Below are 18,162 nucleotides of genomic sequence, written 5' to 3'. Positions count from 1 at the left end.
AGTAATATTCCAATGACCACCTGTCGCCACTTCTCAAGATCCTCTTGATTTCGAGTCTTACCAAAAGCAATATTAAAAAATTGAGAGTCACTTGTACACTAATTTGGCTATGGAATTAATGGCATGTCATGGAATGAGTGAGTGTGAATGGCAAATAACATATTACAGTAATAATACATAAATGATATATGTTTTTCAAACTGCCATCAATTGATGTAATATATATGTGGATTAGTGAGCATTGGGCAACAGGTACAAATTGTAAGGCAAATTCATGAACAATTCGAAACATGCCACACATATCTCAGTATGAAAGGGATCAGATTACGATGCACATTTATAAATGATTTATACTCCATCGGTCCATCCCTGCTTGTGTCCTATAAGCTATAAATAGTTACAACAAACTTATGTTTACGGATATACTCTGTTTGGAATTCAGTGTAACAAGAAGCCCGTCTAGCTCAGTTGGTAGAGCGCAAGGCTCTTAACCTTGTGGTCGTGGGTTCGAGCCCCACGGTGGGCGACTTATTTTTATCTTTTCATTGTATTAGGCCTTTGACTCTGTTAAGCAGTTCGATGCATTTTTGCAGGCCTTTAAAATATAAGTTGATTAGCCCATATATTTTAACTGCCAGCTAATATGATGCTGACTCAGCATTGCTGAGTATTCTTTACGCAAATGACTTAACCCAAACATACAAGCCCTTCTAATCGGTTGTTTCTCATGTCAATCTTCCTACGAAAAAATCATCACCCAAAACAGTGCTAGCTGTTGCAAGTTTGCAAGATACAGCAATAAAGTCGGCCTCTTTTTTTTTTTTCTTAAATTTTATTTAATTAATATACTTAAACATCAAAAACTTATTGCATTCACTTAATACTAGTACAGTACCCGCGCAATGAGGCGTGGTTGTGGCGGCAACGGTATGGTGGTGGGGCGACTGTTTGTGATAGAGGCGGCGTCGAATGGTGTAGATAATTGATGTAAAATGTTAATGAAGATATTTTGAATAATTGACTGATATTGTAATTTAATCATTAATGGTATTTTAGATAATTTCTTCATAAATTTTAAAGAGATGGTTTATTTATTAAATAGTATGAAGTATAAATTAGGTGTATAGGGAAATTAGGATTGAGCAATAAGGGTATTTTGGGTATAAAAAAGTATTGAATTTCTTAAAATAGGAGGGGTCAATATGTTTTATAAGGGGTTATAAAAATAAAAATAATCGTTATTCATTAATTACCTATTTTTTATTTAATACATACAAACATTTTTATACATTCAGCCACTTAATACATTTAGCCACTTAAATCTTTACGTAAATTGAAACGACTCAATCCAAATTAGACTTTAAATATTGAAATACAAAAATAAAATAAAATTATGTCTTATACTTAGAAAAATACGGCCAATTTTTCGCGAAAAATCAAAATGTTTCAAATCAAGAAATGACACTTGTAATATTCTTAAAATGATGTAAATAGACTACTATGCGAGTTTCAGGATCCGAAAAGATCAAACGAAGCCTCGGCAAAAACTTAGTAAAAATTACAGAAAGAGCATGACTTTTGTTTCTGCAAGAGTCGCCCGCAAAGGCCGTCTCTGGAAACAAAGGTTGTCCTCCTGCAGCTTCGTACTTTTAAACTTTAATTAACTTTCAATCCTTTTTCTCAATATCGAGTTTCGTACATCTGATAAACAACTTCATTTTAACTTAAAAGACATAACACAACATTTCCAAAAGTCATTATAACATCCGTTGCTACAAACCAAGTTTACACAAGTAAATGGCTCGTTTACCCAAAGTTCAAATGGAAATTTTACACTAAATTGATTTATACTTCAAAAGACCATATGACCAAATAATTTGCAGAAAATACAAGCTCATCATTGATAATGTACAACCATTGTACCAAGAGCCATTAGTCCAAAGGGGCTACTACAGGTTCTAGCTTTAATACCATTTAATCGCAATTATCTAACTTTTCCAATTTTCAAATTCAACTTTAATCTTCAAAGTACACAATCTTGTTTTCAATTTCCAGAACATATAAAAATGTAAACAACTAAAAGAATAAGCTTTCGCTTAGTGAGTACGTTTATACACAAATATACACATATTCAAACAATATATAAGGAGTGGTTATAGAACCTATATTACCACATAATCATCTTGTCCATAAACACCTTTATATCAACACAAAATATGTGAAACCATGTAGTCAATCAACAAATAAAACATACTAACCAATAATCAAATCACATTGCCATATCCCTATGGTCTTGTACCAACTTATCTAAATACCCAACATGATACCATGGTCTCAATTCTTGCAACTCTACACAAGTACACAATATATATAAATCTATCCATTCAAACAACTAACATTTCATTTACATCAAAATCACATTGTCATACCCCGTATGGTCTGTATCCCATCATCTAAATATGTCATATAGATTCTATCATCATTATGTAATTGAACCAACATGTGAATAGTCATATATAAAAGTACTCACCTCCATGATGAACTACCAAATCCATGGTGACCGCAAGAACACACATTATTGCTTTAACCTTCATTTGAGATGGAAATTAGCTAGATGATGACATGCAATCATATACTCAACTCTTTTCTCTCTTTCTCTTCTTTATGCTTGAACCAAACACCCCCAAATAAATTGAATTCTAAGAAACTTAATTTCTCAAAGAACAATTAATCACACCATACTTCAAGAATTATTAACTAGATGAAAATATGAACAAAACTAGTTTTTCTTTCTTTCTTTCTTCTGATTTCCAGCCCCATACACACTTCTCTTCCAACCCTCCCTTCAATTTGCAAGAATAACTTGAATGATTTAGATGGACAAAGAGATTTAAAAAAAAAAACATTAGATTGAAAATGAAGGATGAAGATGAATAACGTTGTTGTAATGAAAATGGTGACTCACAAAAGAAAATGGGTTGGCACATCTCCTGCTAGCCACGTTTTCTTTCCAAATAATAAGGGGTATTATACCCGCTATCCACTAAAGTTCCAACTAAAACAACCTCAATTCTTGAATTTAAATATTAGGAAATCATTTTAAAGGCAAAACTATAATAAAATTATTATATTTATAATTTAAAATATTTGGGGTGTTACATAAATGACTTAACCCAGACATACATTATTTATACATTCAGCCACTTAATTCTTTACGTAAATGACTTAACCCAAACATACAAATCCCTTCTAATCGGTTCATGTTAATCTTCCTATGGAAAATTATTACCCCAAAGCAGTGGTAGCTGTTGCAAGTTTGCAAGATACAACAATAAAGTCGGCCTCTTTCTTTCTTTTTCTTTTTAATTAATAAACTTAATTATTAAAAACTTAATGCATTCGGTTAAATATCATGTTTTTTTTACTTAATAAACATTATAGTCAATAATTACTTATTTTTTACTTAATACATACAGCCATTATTTATACAATTTACCCACTTAATGCATTCAACACTTAATGATTTAATAAGCACCAAACTAGAATATTAATCCGATATCATTTCCAGTAATATAAGTCGTGATATTCATTTTACGTGAAAAAATCTGTTTTCAGTTCATATTGATGAACTTATACTTACCGAAGCGGAGGAGCAACATATGCAACACTCAGGAAAAGGAGAGTTAGAGAAGAAAAAAACTGAGCCAGGGTGGGCTTAACAGTCGGCCTATTTGTTCAGGCACACCTACATGTAGACTTAAGTTTTTCATTTGGCCCTCTTGCGGTGGGGCACCCTGTCGGCGAATGCATATAACTTGGGCTTTCTTGACGTGGCTCATTTTACGACGTAGTATATGGATGTCACGAGTCTACTTGTAAAGAGGAATCTTTTCTAGTATTTTTAAAAAGTGAAAGCCTGGGAAACCTTAAGAGTAAAAAAAAAAAAGTTGTAAAAAAACTCAAACTCAACTAACTTATTTTGATATGATGACAAGGCTAATATCATCGGATGAAACTCGTTTAGTTAATTATGTTGCTAGTGAAACATTACAATTGATAAGAACAATTCAATCTCATGTAATACATATCATCGTTTATTTAGTAACATTTGATCAAACATTGATATAATTTGTCTTTGAAATTATACAATATTGCCTTTTGAATTAATGTTTTGGAATCCATGAAACGAAAGCAATAAAACCAACAAGTGGTGGATTTTATTTGTGGGTGGATAAAAGAGTTACACATGACCCACTTAATGAAAAAGACAAATAAAATACAAACAAAGCATCCAATCATCAATATTATAAAGCAAAAGCCAATCCAACTATATCATTGGCAACACATCCATTTTCCTTTTTGATCAAGGTTCATTAACAAAAAATTGGTGATAGTTGCTAACTTGCTATAGCATTTGCATACAAAGATAACATAAAATCGTAGTGACATGCATATTGAGTATCAAAACTAATGAACCCATTCATTATGTAGTCTTTTTAGGATCTATTAAAATCTATCCAGTATTTTAGATGTTAGGAGATTAAATCTTAACTTTTTAAGTATCTATCTATATATATAAAAGGCTATCAGAAAGCGCTCGGGTAGCGCTCTCTGAGCCCGCCATGTCAGCATTTTCTGATGTGGCATTACCCAGAGCGATTCGAACGTCATGTCAGCAGCCACATCAGCGTTTTACGGCTGATGTGTAGGGTCCACATAAGCATGTAAGCTATAAATATACCCTTTATTAATAAAAAAGTAAGGCTCCTGGGTTTCGAACCCGCGGTTCGACTCTTAAAAGCCGAGCGTGTTTACCAGTTGAACCTCGGGAAGTTTTGTTTATAATTGTCAAACCCACTAATAATAAACGCTCACTCACTTGATTTTTTTTTAAAAAAAAAATGTAGATCCCAACCCATCAACTCTATTCCTATTTTTAATTTGTTTCCTTCAAATCTTTACTCCTTATATTTCTTCCTAATTTCTATCAGATAACCTCTGATCCCTAAATCCCTAAGATTTAGGGTTTTTTTTAAATGACTATATGTATATTATATCAACACAACCGTGAGTTTTTTTTATTCCGGCTAACACATTCGAAATCAGATATCATTCCAGGTAACAATTTTCGATCCTTTGACTGTTTAATCAATCTTTTTTTTGAATGTTTTCGATATATAAATCAGAGATAAGGTTATATGATGCAGCGTTATTTTCAGCCGTAAAACGGTTTAATCCATTTGAACATTAACTTTTTTTTTTCCTGGCTAACACGCGCAGCGAAATCGGGTATCATCCCAGGTAACAATTTTCGATCCCTAACCTGTTTAATCACTTTTTTTTAATGTTTTCGATATATAAATCAGAGATATTTACGAATACCAAAGTTTATTGTGCGCATATGGTCTTGATTAAAGTCAGTGAGCACATACGCCATCAAAGCATGTACATTTATGTGATTTATTTGATTAAATCAGTTTTTGTGTGATTTATATATATAAAGATTTTTTGCAGGATCGATGTATGTGGTTTTTCTGTTTTTTATCCACCAGATTCGAAGTTTCGAATTAGTAACCTATATGCTTTATTCTTTAAAACTGTTTCAGGAGATATCTATATTAAGCGGATTCCATCACGGAACATAGTTCTTTATATGGGAAAGGATAAGGTATTCATTTCATCTCTTGATTATTTATACGGTTGTTTAGATATTGTTTTCTAAACAAATAAGATGTTAACTTTTGTATAACTCATTATTTTACTTATCTTCAATAGTGTTTTAAACAATTCATGGACCATCTTTACAATTGCTTGATTAGGATGGCTGGTATGTTACATATGCGAGAATTGACAAAAAGTAATAAATATTATTCTCAAGGTAATGGAAAAGAAGATGGGTCATATTATGACTATAATTGAATATTGGTTTGGGTTGCGTAACATGTCTAAATGGGTTAAGTTGACTTAGGTCATTTATAGTTGGGTTGGAACGGCTGTCAATTTGGGTAACGGGTCTGGCCAGTTGGGTTGGAACGGCTGTCAATTTGGGTAACGGGTCTGACCAGTTGGGTTGGAACGTTTGTTAACACCGAAATACGGTGCCTTTTTCTATAATTGCATTTTGACCCTATTTTGGCACCAAATCATAGTATATGAGTGGGTGGCAGTTTTGTAGTAGAAGAGCTACTAAAAGGTTCAATTGGTCTTTAGCACTCTTTTTAGATGGTTCAATTACTTAGCACCCCTTAACAAGAAACAGGTGATCTTAGTCGTTGAGGTTATATTTGTTGGAATATCAAAAATAAAGGTTTTTCATAAGCACATGAAATTTCCAATACATATTGTTTGATAAACACATGAGGTAACTCAACTCTTAAAAATTAAATAGATATGACATTGATTCAAATGACAGGTTACAAGGTTTTAGTACTATACGTGATATTATAACAGGTGATAACCGTCTACAAGCTAATGGATCTTGCAGCCGGCTACTTGTAGAAATTACTGTTATATTAGACGACCCGTTTGACTAACCAATCTTCTTTGGTGTATATGAATTAGGATTTCTAGCAGTTTTCTGTGGTTGCCCGGCGCTAAATTATGCACTCTATTTGCTGCCAACTGCCCGGATTATACTCCCGTCTTTGCAACCATGGCTAATAACTGCCTGGATTACACTCCCAAGTCAAACCATTGTGGCTTTCAAGAGGGCCTTTAATATCAACTCGGTATGAACAGTTTTCCAACAAGTTATTTAGATAAATAGCGTTCCATAATTTTTTTCATATTTAATTTGCAATTTCCGAGTCCTGGAGTATTCACTATCTTTCAGGAGCTTGCAGCCGTGACATATCTAATGCCCGAGCATGCTACCTACATTACAGCTAGATGCGGTTCTGTAAAGGTATATTCTTGCTGTATCTGTTTCTTCCATATGCTATCCTACACTTTTTTGGCCTAAAGTAGTGTATAAAAGGAATAACGTCCATTATTAGATATTGTCTAATGGCATGAGCAAATTCAGTTACCAAATATTACGTACAGAGGCAACTTTTTAAATAAATGGTATTGATCTATACAACACAATATGATCTGATTTTAAAAGTAAAATTAAAAGTATGGGTAGATTTTAGTGTACAATACAATAAATGGTATTGATCTGTAAGTCATTACATATGGTATAATTTGATTATTTGTCAGGATGGTAAGAGTTTTTGGATTAACTTATAGAAGGAATGGTAAGAGATAAAAGATCAATTTGAGCATTAGTTGAGTGTTAACTAAAATTATCGAGATACACATATGCGATCAGAAAGTAAATATCATATACTTTGTCGTCAATTTGACCCAAGAGGAATGGTAAGAGTTGTGTTGGGTTGCTTATACATGGGATGCAAAAATATAAATGATTTTATTATGTGACTAGGTTATTTAAATATGAAAAGTGGTTATTATTCATTGCAGTAGTTATTTTTAGATGATGAATCACAACTTCACGAGCTTGGTTTTTTTTCCCAGCTTACTAGGAACAATGCATTTATAATTAAGAACAAGATGAGCCATCAATGACACATTGATCATCAACTTATTCTCTAGCTCACATATAGGATGTACATTTATGTGATTTATTTGATTAAATCAGTTTTTGTGTGATTTATATATATAAAGATTTTCTGCAGGATCGATGTATGTGGTTTTTGTGTTTTTTATCCACCAGATTCGAAGTTTCTAATTAGTAACCTATATGCTTTATTCTTTAAAACTGTTTCAGGAGATATCTTTATTAAGCGGATTCCATCACGGAACATAGTTCTTTATATGGGAAAGGATAAGGTATTCATTTTGTCTCTTGATTATTTTCATTGGAGGCTCGGAGCTTTTTCTTTCTAAAGTGTTATAATAGGCATAAGGTTGTAACAGATAAGGTAAAGGGTCAAAATGATTAGTTGGAGTAATCTTTTGGGGCAACTTGATAAGGTTGAGCAGGGTTTCTTATTAGATACTTCTAAAAGAAGTATGGTGCCTAATATGATAACGAAGTTACATTGAACTATAATGATGTTGTTTAGTCTAGAATAGTTAACTGCATTTGATGACTACATTGATCTATAAAAGATAGATATTTTATAATCTGTATGTTTTTTTTTAACCTTTTTATTCTCTATTTAAGTATATTAGCTGGTTTGTGTTACATACATCTCACAAGATTATGAGTTAAGAAAACATTGGATGCTATATATATATATAGAGATTTCTTTTTGTTATTCGTTAGTATTTGTATATAAAACTTGGTAAGCGCTCCCTCCCTGAAACTGTACATGATCCTGAATCTGGCAAGTGTTATGAATCAAATATTTTGTTTTTTTTTTCCTGAAAAACATGTTAGGTCTTTGTTTTGAGTATATGTAACAGCAATAAAGGAGTTTGTAAGGTTCAACTTAGGCTGCAATAAAGGCCACATATGAGTTTTTTTGTAGTAGCTACAAGTCAACAAAAAGGGGTTTAAAAGTGTCTTTTAATATGTGTTTGTAAGTTTGATCATAAAATGTAGAATCGGCTGATTTGATGAGTTGATGCATTCGGGTTGTATATATGGTGTGCAGGTGCGTATTCATTAGATCCGAGTTTTTTATGGTGAAAAAGTATGTTAAAACCTCAAAAAGCAAATGGATGGTAGAGTTAAAGATTCTAAGCTTTCAGGGGAATCTACATCTACAATACAAGATATGAATGCTGCAAGTGTTGACGAGAAACATTTGGCTATGAATACAAAGAATCGTGATTCGAAAATGGAAGATAATGTGTCTGTAAGTGTATAAGAGAAATCAAGAACGTCTTACTTTATGACGGTATTGAGTATTGTGATATTTTTATTTTCTACAAAGATGTGATATTTTCATTCTAACTATGCATATGAGTTTGACTTGGCTTCGGCTTTTCTAAATAGTTCAAGACTTAGGCTCTCACAAAAGTGTGTACAGTACATTGAGAATACTAACTACCAAGGTTGTAGCTCATGTTTTATATGGGTTAAAATGAAGTAGATAAACTTTAGATGCTTAGGCCTTTTTGTTTTTTTAAGCGATTTAAGTCATCCAAAAGATCTCAAAATAGACCCGAGTTCAAATCTCGCTGGATAAACATCTTGGAATGAACTGGAAAAACTCTAGGAAATGGCCACGGAAACCCCAGTTAGGTTGCGAACATCGACTTTCATCGGGTAGCCCAAGTAGGGATCCCTATCGTATTACCTGTATTGATGCTTAGTTTTAATCCCGAATAGTATAAATTAAAAAACCATAAGATCCAGGTTCAACCTAAATTTCGAAATTTGAAGGCCTAACTTATTATAGGTTGAAAAATATCACAGTTTGATAGATAGGAGCAACAAAATTATTTTGAATATTGTATCACTTTGTAAATAGAAGGCCCTTTGATGGATACGACCATTATAATCATTTAATCAAAAGTTGGCTAATTCAGGTTAGTTATATCTTCTATTGGTCAAATTATAATCAGATTAAAATATATAATTCGATGATTATTTAACTCCATGAAGAAAATGATTAGGAAGTGTATGTATTGAAAGAAAACTCTGCTGGCTCTCAACTTGCTCAATCCATTTGTTTCCCTGTTGGCACAATAGATATATATTTTATAAGTTTTTTGTTGAAAGCTTTTTTCGAGTCAGACTTGCTAAATATGACAAATTTCAACATCTGTACTAATTAGTAATTTCCTATTTTGATTGTTACCCGACCCACCCATGTAGTCATCTAAGGTTGTTCCACTTCCATGCGTGTTATGTATGAATAGTTTGCTTGCATTATCCATTTGTAAGGTTTATATCCAGTTTTACCTTTCTGGATGCTCATCGTACATGTGTTCAAAGATGGCATGGTGCAATGCTAAGGGTGATATCATGTGTGAAATTTGCCAACATGTGGGGATATATATCATCTAATCTTGCCATACTTTATCAATGGTCTTCAAATATTCATCAACTTATTGGAACTATTCTATCAAATTGTTTTATGTTTTAGATTACATTTATATATACCATGTAACTCCAGGTCAGATTTGATAACTTGAAAGTTCATTTAGTTATCCAAATATATTTTTTACATACTTAGAAAAGTATTTGTGGGCCAAGTTGTTTAGCTTGAACCTTTTTTCACCTGTTGCCTAATCTGCCCTTTTAACTTATGTTTTCTTATTCTTTATATCGTCATCTTCTTATTTGCAACAGGACTGGTCAAGATTAGACCTCCCATGGTGGTTGGAAAGGATATAGATATCTTCGACATTGTGCACCTATTCCATTTATTTCTATCACAAGTAAGTTATTGGTGTCTTTACCATTTGGTATATGTATGTGTGCTTGAATGTGTTCTAATTTCTTTCTTGTCGTTGATAACTCTGTGCATCTTTACTTATTTCGGGTTACAAAGTTACAGTCTTGCCATCATAACTATTTTTTGCAGCTACAAACTAAATGACCCTTCAAAGTTCTGAGTGGGATTTGGTATTTTGTCATAATCTCATAATTATAATGGGTTTCGGATTCTATAGACTTGGTTTTGTAAAATCTCCTTGTGTATATAGTTAGTTCATAATGTATGTTTATTGTCGAGTGTGCCATTTTTAACTTTTTTATTTTGTTGGTGAATAGTATGTTAGTTTTTCTTCTATACTTTTTTCGATTAGAATTATATGATCATAATCGATGTTTTGTACCGATTATTTTATGGTATCTATATGTATATCGATTATATTATATATAACTATCTGTTTTTCTTTATAACATTATTTTTATTACATGTCATTGACGATTAATCACATAGAAAACAAAACAGACCGGTGCAACGCACGGGTTTCACCTAGTTTAATAATATAATTGAACTAATACTAACCAAAAAGATATCTAAAGTATCTTAATGTCCGAAATATGTCTACAGTCTAAAAACTTTTCATAGCTAGAGTACAATAAAATGAAAAGTAACAAAAAAAAAAAAATAACTAACGTATTATAACAAACTTGATTACTTATATAGCAAAAAAAACATGTTAATAAAATGTAATGGTGTTCATATGAATATAATACTTGTTCGAAAATGTTAATATATAGCTAATTACATGTTAACTAATTATATGCGGAGATTTTGACAGTCTAACGTACCTAAAGTTGTAAGACTTAGATTACTTAATTCTAGGGTTTACTAAACCAAGCTTTTAAGAGCTTTCATTCAGATGTAATAAATAGTTACTACTACCATATAACTTTTTTATATACGTTAAATGAAATTCTAAGGACTTCATTTAGTTTTCCTTAAATCTAATCTAAACATTATAAAACTAAATCTATATCTATATCTAAAATTGTAAGGGGTGATGATCTATGTAGTATATACCACTAATTTTTAACCATACACCACCAAATATGTTTTATGATGTTGTATAGTACAATCATATTATACATATTGGTGGTATACCACTAAAATTGTGCATCACTTTTAAGTTTTAAGCATACTCCAAAATGTAAACTTTAAACTATTTGAACCTTAAATAATACTTTACGATATATCATTGAAAATCATGAAATACACTAATAGTTTAGCTTTATACATGCGAAATTATATTAGAAACAAAACATATGCTGCTTGGCCACAAGAGAATCGACGAGGCGGGCCGCTTAATACTTTGCTTTCCACATCAACCCACTCCCAGCCTTTTTCAAAGACCTAGATTCTAGCCCAAGCCCACTAGTCCACTACCATTTTTCTATTCTAATTAGTTTCATATAAGAGTATAAGACACATAGGGCCCGTTTTTTTTTCTAGTCATTAAGTGCTGAGTCTATTAAGTGGCTGAATGCATAAAGAATGTCTGTATGTATTAAGTAAAATAAAGGTAATTGACGGTTATTTTTGTTTATTATGTCAAAAAAGAAATATAAAATTTGACTGAATCATTAAGTTCTTAACTATTAAGTTTATTAAGTAAAAAAAAAAACAGGGCCATAGTCACATACAAAGGTTTTAATAATGCAATATTGCAATAACCGATATGTATGATTAATGTATGATTAATATTTGGTGCGAGGGTTAGAACTTAGAAGGATTTTCCGAGTGGCTTGATCAGATAGATTTTTTATTATGAAAACATAACATTTTATAGACACTAGATTTAGGTCCTTTAACTTTCTATGCTAACAAGTAACGCCAATCGAACATGCTCAAAGTCTAACTTTATCCACAATGTATGTTTACACAATGAGTTTGAGGTCGTTTTTCTTGCCTTACCAATCTAATTCAAGTGCTAGTTAAAAGTACATTTGAGTTGGTTTAATTTTAAAAAACAAAAGTTTTAACATGGTATTATCTCTGTTTGTAATATTTGATAACCAATATACATTATATGAAAAGAAAATAAAAATAAGAATCATTATATAAGCTAGGGTTGCATGGATGTAATACATACACATATATGACAAATCATGGGCTGAGTGAGTCTGGAGGGAAAACAAAGTATTAGTATAACATAAAGTCATAAAGGGCCTAATGTAAATGGGTGTGACCACTTGGATATGTTAATAGAGGGGAAAAAAGAGCTTTGGGGGAAAGTAACCAAACTTTACAAAAAGCAAACATCTTTAGTACTGTCACATTATTTTCATTCACTTTAGGCAGCTCTCTCCCACAAATTTAAGTCTAGGTTATGATTGCTTGGTTCTTATTACAAGCCTACCAGCTCAATGTCAAAAGTACGAGTGTGCATAATATTTCCTAGGCTTGGTTCTTATTACAAGCCTACCAGCTCTAGTCTTTAGCCAATAATGCCCGAGAAATCAAATGTGTGTTAACCCCCCTTCTTGCGGCACTACATGTCTTTTTCTTTTATTGCCCACTAATGATTTTTTTCCATATCTCATATTTGAAAAATCATTTTGATGTACATAGATTTAGGTGGCGTTTGTTTTCGACTTATCAAATTAAGTCGTGACTTAAACAAAAAATATTTAATTCATTAAGTCATCAAAAGTGTTTGTTTCATCATTGTGAGATAGTAATATGTACAATCAAAAAAGTCAAAAGTACAAAAATGAAGATTACATTATTATTGCTATTATTTATCGTAGCCGATTTCAAGTCACTCACCAACCATAATTTTCAACAAATATTTCGTTCCATTTAGACTTAGATATTTCCTTCTATGGTTGATAGCTTTGAACAAGCCATGTGAACATATAAATGAATGTTGATAAAAGAGAGAATAACTTCAAGAAGAAAACGATTACTTGTTGAAAGCAATTACAGAAAAAATGTTGTTTGATATATTGAGGGATTATGGAAAATAAAATTTAATGCATACGGAGTATTTGAGAAAAGTAAGTAGAATACAAAATATTCAAATAATTTTTTTGAACGACAATTTTATATTAAATAGACAATTAGCAAGATGCTAGAAGTTAAAAGTACAAATACATATACAAATAAAGTGTTAACAATACAACTTCTCCTATCTGCATGATCAGCTAGCTATAACACTCCTACGTTTGAAAACAAAAAAGGGTTCTCCAACCATTCTTCCCATGGAATCCTATGTTTCTTGAATCTATTAGAAAACCACAAATAAGAGAAGGTAACAATAGAATTGAACAAAACTATGTCACGTTTCTTGGATGGATTAAAAATGGCATCATTCTGAAATCTGCACAATTCCCACCAAGTAGCATAAATGATCAGCTTGTAATACTTATCATTGTAGTTGTTGTCCACGAACTGAATAATCTCCATGAAGTCGAGATGGGCGGGAATTTGAATATCAAGCCATTTATTAATGGAACTCCAAACTTTTATAGCAATCCAACAATCAAGCAGAAAGTAAACGTCTCAATACCATTACAACATACAGGGCAATGATAGATGTGCTATGGATACCGCTTAGCCATAAATTGCATCGAGTCGGTAAGCAATCATGAATCCTCCAAACATCGATTATATGTCTCAATATTCAAATAAATGATAAGCTAGGAAAGATGATACTCATGACCACTCATGAAGTTGATAATTTCCCCACACCCGAAATCCATGCATCTTTCAAATTTTCTACACCACCTAAATATATATACATCTCGGGATCCTAACATTTACAAAATCCTAAAATACATATACATCATATGCGATTTCTAGAATTTAAGCCTTGGCATCTAAGAAATCCAAGAAAGTCGAGAATTGAAGTTTAAAGTTAAAACAGGGTGAAAATTAGGAAAATGAATGGAAGCTTACAAGATTTCCTCAATATCAAATTTATATTCAGTATTTAGCTCAAAAGACAAATACCATATTAAGGGTTGTATTTAAGTTTTTAGACTTATCCTACTATCAAATAAGGGAAGAGTGCAAGACTTGTACCTTCCATAAAAGGGTTGTATTTAATGTGCATAAAAAAACTTGTATCTTCCATGTACAAACAATTTATGCACCTTAAACACAGCCCTAAGGGCTATATTTAGCAAACCCCATACTATATATATATACATACTAGGTATTTTACCCCGCGCGATGCGCGGCTAGCTAAAAAGATTATTTTATACATTAGTAAATAGCTATTCTATAGGTTTATTATGTAAAAATTGATTATGTTATAGTTCATGGTTAATTCATGTATCACTCTGGTCACCCTTTGTTTTTTCGGACATGTCGATAGCACAGTCACTTAACCTACTATAGTGATTACACATCCCTTCTAAGAACATTTAACTTAAGATATTTTGATATCATCAACAACACCATTTGTGTAGCCATAAATCGCGTAAAAATGTATTCACCTTATAGATTAACACTACAACAAATCAAACGTAAATCGCGTAATAATGTAGCATGTTATATATTCATCAAACGTAATAATATCTACAAAGTAAAAAACCAAACATGACAAAAATTTAGTCATATAAAATACACATAAATTTAGTCATATGAAATACACATAAATACAATACGAATAAGTGGAAAAAAAACCCAATAAATAAATAAGAGAAAATCATTATAGTTTTTGCTTTTTATTATATAATAGACTTTGTTTTATGATTAGAATAATAACCAACTTTAGTTAAAGTTTCGGCAAAAAGAAAAAAATAAAAAGAGAAACAACAAAATTGATTGGTTATATATAATCTAATAATATATTCAAATAATTTCTAAAATTTGATATAGTCTTTAAAGTTGTATATATTTTAATAAATAATATTATTTTTGTCAAATATGTATGCCAATTTAGTAGATGCATGGTCGTTATTTTATTTTTTTAATATGAGTTTGATATTATTTTTTTATTATGTGTATATAATTATGATTAATATATTGTATTATATTTAATAAAATAAAATAGATTATTTTAAGAATAAATAAAGGTTATAAAATAAATATATTGTAAAAAATGTATGGAGATGCCACGTAGGATAAAATCCTATGTGGCAATATTTAAAATTAGCTTTAGATTGAAAAAAGGGTTTAAAAGGCTAGAATTCTTATTGTTTTAATATATATATAGATATATGTATATATATACAAACGATTTTCAGTTGTTTAGTTAAATAAACAACAATGAAATAACTATCGTTCATGCATTCTTTTGTTTTCAAACAAATACAAATGAGTTTTCCTAAATAGTTTGTCAAAATTAACATTTAATTAGCTTTTAAGCACTAATTATAAGCAGTGCATCACGGGATGAAAACAACCTACAAATATTTTTAACGTTTTCCCTTTGCGGGTATTTTTTTTAACTTAACGCCTAAGAAATAAAAGTAATCATTTCATGTGTCACTTTATTTCGATAATTACATGGGAATAATTCATTTGAGCCCGCCATCTTTAGAAGAATTCCAAAAACGTGGGGCCGGCCCCTTTGAATCTCGTATGATTTGCAAATTTTAGTTACTTAAACTATCTCTAACGGGAGCATTGTAGCTCCTTATTTATATATATACTAAAAACCAATTAGTTTTTTATAAGTTTCTATAAACATAATATAACTACAAATGCATACAACTTTGAACTCTTTACCTTTTAACCCACTAAAGAGTTTACCTTTTACATTTAAGCTCATCACCGTTTACTACTTTACATTTTAACTCCTTAAAGTTTTCTCTTTTCTTTTTAACCCCCAAATTTAAGCTCATCACCTTTTACTACTTTACATTTTAACTCCTTAAAGTTTTTTCTTTACTTTTTAACCTCCAAAGTTTTTTCCTTTTACAGTTTAGCCGATCAACTTTTACGTCTGTACCTTTTAACCCCCTAAAGTTTTTTTCTTTTACATTTTAGCCTATCAATAAAATGCTTTATTGTTACAATGTCAAATAAATGTTTGTTGACTTTATCAAATTTGTACCAAAACATTGTCATCTGAAAAGATAATCTACTTGAGTCTCGCCGCAAGGTGTGTAATATAATCTGCGGCAACGTGTTTAAGCTTAATAAATCATTGTCCACGATGTTACTATAAAAGCTCCGCGGCAACGCGCGGATGTTTATTTCTAGTATGTTACTATCTTCTAAAGTTATAATTAATTAATATATATATATTAAAAACAAAACTTTGTTTTTCGTGCAAACTACAATAACCTTTTTGTTTTGTTTTTTTTTTTTGTCCCCACCTATATCTTTTAATTTTCCACTTTTTTGGTTTTTAAATGTTTGTCCATACTCATCTCTCTTTTTGAATTTTTGGGGTTTATAAGTTTTTTTGTAAGTTTTAAGTTTTTATCTTAAAAATAAGGGTAATGGAGGGAATCCTAGCCCCGGTACCACAATTGAATATCTATCAACTCACCACGTATGAGTCATATGATGCTGGTACAATACAATCATCCTAATCCTTGCATAATCAACGTATAAAGAATAGTATACTTTTTATTCTTTTTATATTCACCACATAAGTTTCAATCTTTACACTTTTAACACTAAACTATAATACTTTTTAGTAAATAATAGTATACTTTTTATTCTTTTATTTTTTTTATTTTCACTACATAAGCTTCAATCTTTACACTTTTAACATTAAATTATAATACTTTATAATAAAGAATAGTATATTTTCTATTCTTTTTATCTTCACTACAAAAGTTTCAATCTTTACACTTTTAGCTTTTTATTCTTTTTATTTTCACCACATAAGTTTCAATTTTTATACTTTTAGCACTAAACTATAATACTTTTTAGTAAAGAATAGTATACTTTTTATTATATTCATTTTCACTATAAAAGTTTCAAACTTTACACTTATGCTTTTTAGTAAAGTTAAAATAAGTAAAGTTGAAAGAATTTCAAATATTAAATTAAAATCAAATGGTCAATATTCAAATTTAATTTCTGAATCTTAACTTTTGATTTTAAATCTAAAAGAATCTCTATCCTATGTTACTCTGTGTAATTATTATTGAAATGCATTTATTTACAGATATGAAAAACCTTTAAATAATGTGTCTTTTGTTTTGGATATACATTTCTGCATTTATTTACAGATATGAAAACCCTTAAATAATGTGTCTTTTGTTTTGGATATAGATCTCTCTCAGTTCATGTGGTGAGGTATGATCAAAGTGGAAAAAAAAATTTCCTTTACATAATATATACTAAAAAATATGCCTAGTATAAGTTTATATGGTTAAAATATAACATTTATTAAAAAAAATTTTTGAAATTTTTATATTTTAACTTTTGATTATTAATACCTTTTGAATTTTCTTTATTATTATTTTACTTCATAAAGTTATTATCTTTCTTCTGCTTTCAATTTTCGAGTTTCGTCTTTTTTTTTTTTTTCATTTTTAGCCATTAAAATTTTCATATTTTGACTTTTACACTCCGTTAAAGTTCTAATTTTTATTTTCTTAGACACTAAAATTTTGGTTCTCGAGTTTTTATTAAACTTTTACACGTACATAAACAAATAACAACTAACCTTTACACATCATGTACAAAAGATATATCATGGTATATGACGCAGGGCCCAGATGACGTCGTTAAGAAGTCAACATGCCACGGTCAATGATAAAGGGGGTGGAAATGAAATGATGGAAAGTCAATAATTGACGAAATACAAAATATATGGCTAATATGAGTCGAGTGTCGAACGAGGAAGCAATTTATTTAAGAT

The 18,162-nt window shown here is 30.6% G+C and overlaps 1 long non-coding RNA gene and 1 other non-coding gene across 3 annotated transcripts; both read left to right on the top strand.

Annotated features, from left to right (window-relative positions):
- The first annotated feature begins 453 nt into the window (after window positions 1–453).
- On the top strand, window positions 454–526 carry TRNAK-CUU. Its single transcript has one exon. It is a non-coding gene; the product is annotated as a tRNA-Lys (tRNA).
- A 6,275-nt stretch (window positions 527–6,801) lies between these two features.
- LOC122586303 lies at window positions 6,802–10,658 on the top strand. Of its 2 annotated transcripts, none has more exons than XR_006321948.1 (5): window positions 6,802–6,904; window positions 7,772–7,833; window positions 8,604–8,807; window positions 10,250–10,338; window positions 10,485–10,658. It is a non-coding gene; the product is annotated as an uncharacterized LOC122586303 (long non-coding RNA). The 2 variants fall into 2 exon arrangements; XR_006321949.1 differs by lacking the exon at window positions 6,802–6,904 and adding an exon at window positions 7,665–7,686.
- Window positions 10,659–18,162: the final 7,504 nt, after the last annotated feature.

This window comes from Erigeron canadensis, chromosome 2, assembly GCF_010389155.1.
Source record: "Erigeron canadensis isolate Cc75 chromosome 2, C_canadensis_v1, whole genome shotgun sequence".
NCBI lineage: Eukaryota > Viridiplantae > Streptophyta > Magnoliopsida > Asterales > Asteraceae > Erigeron > Erigeron canadensis.
This window is presented reverse-complemented; position numbering and strand designations above follow the sequence as displayed.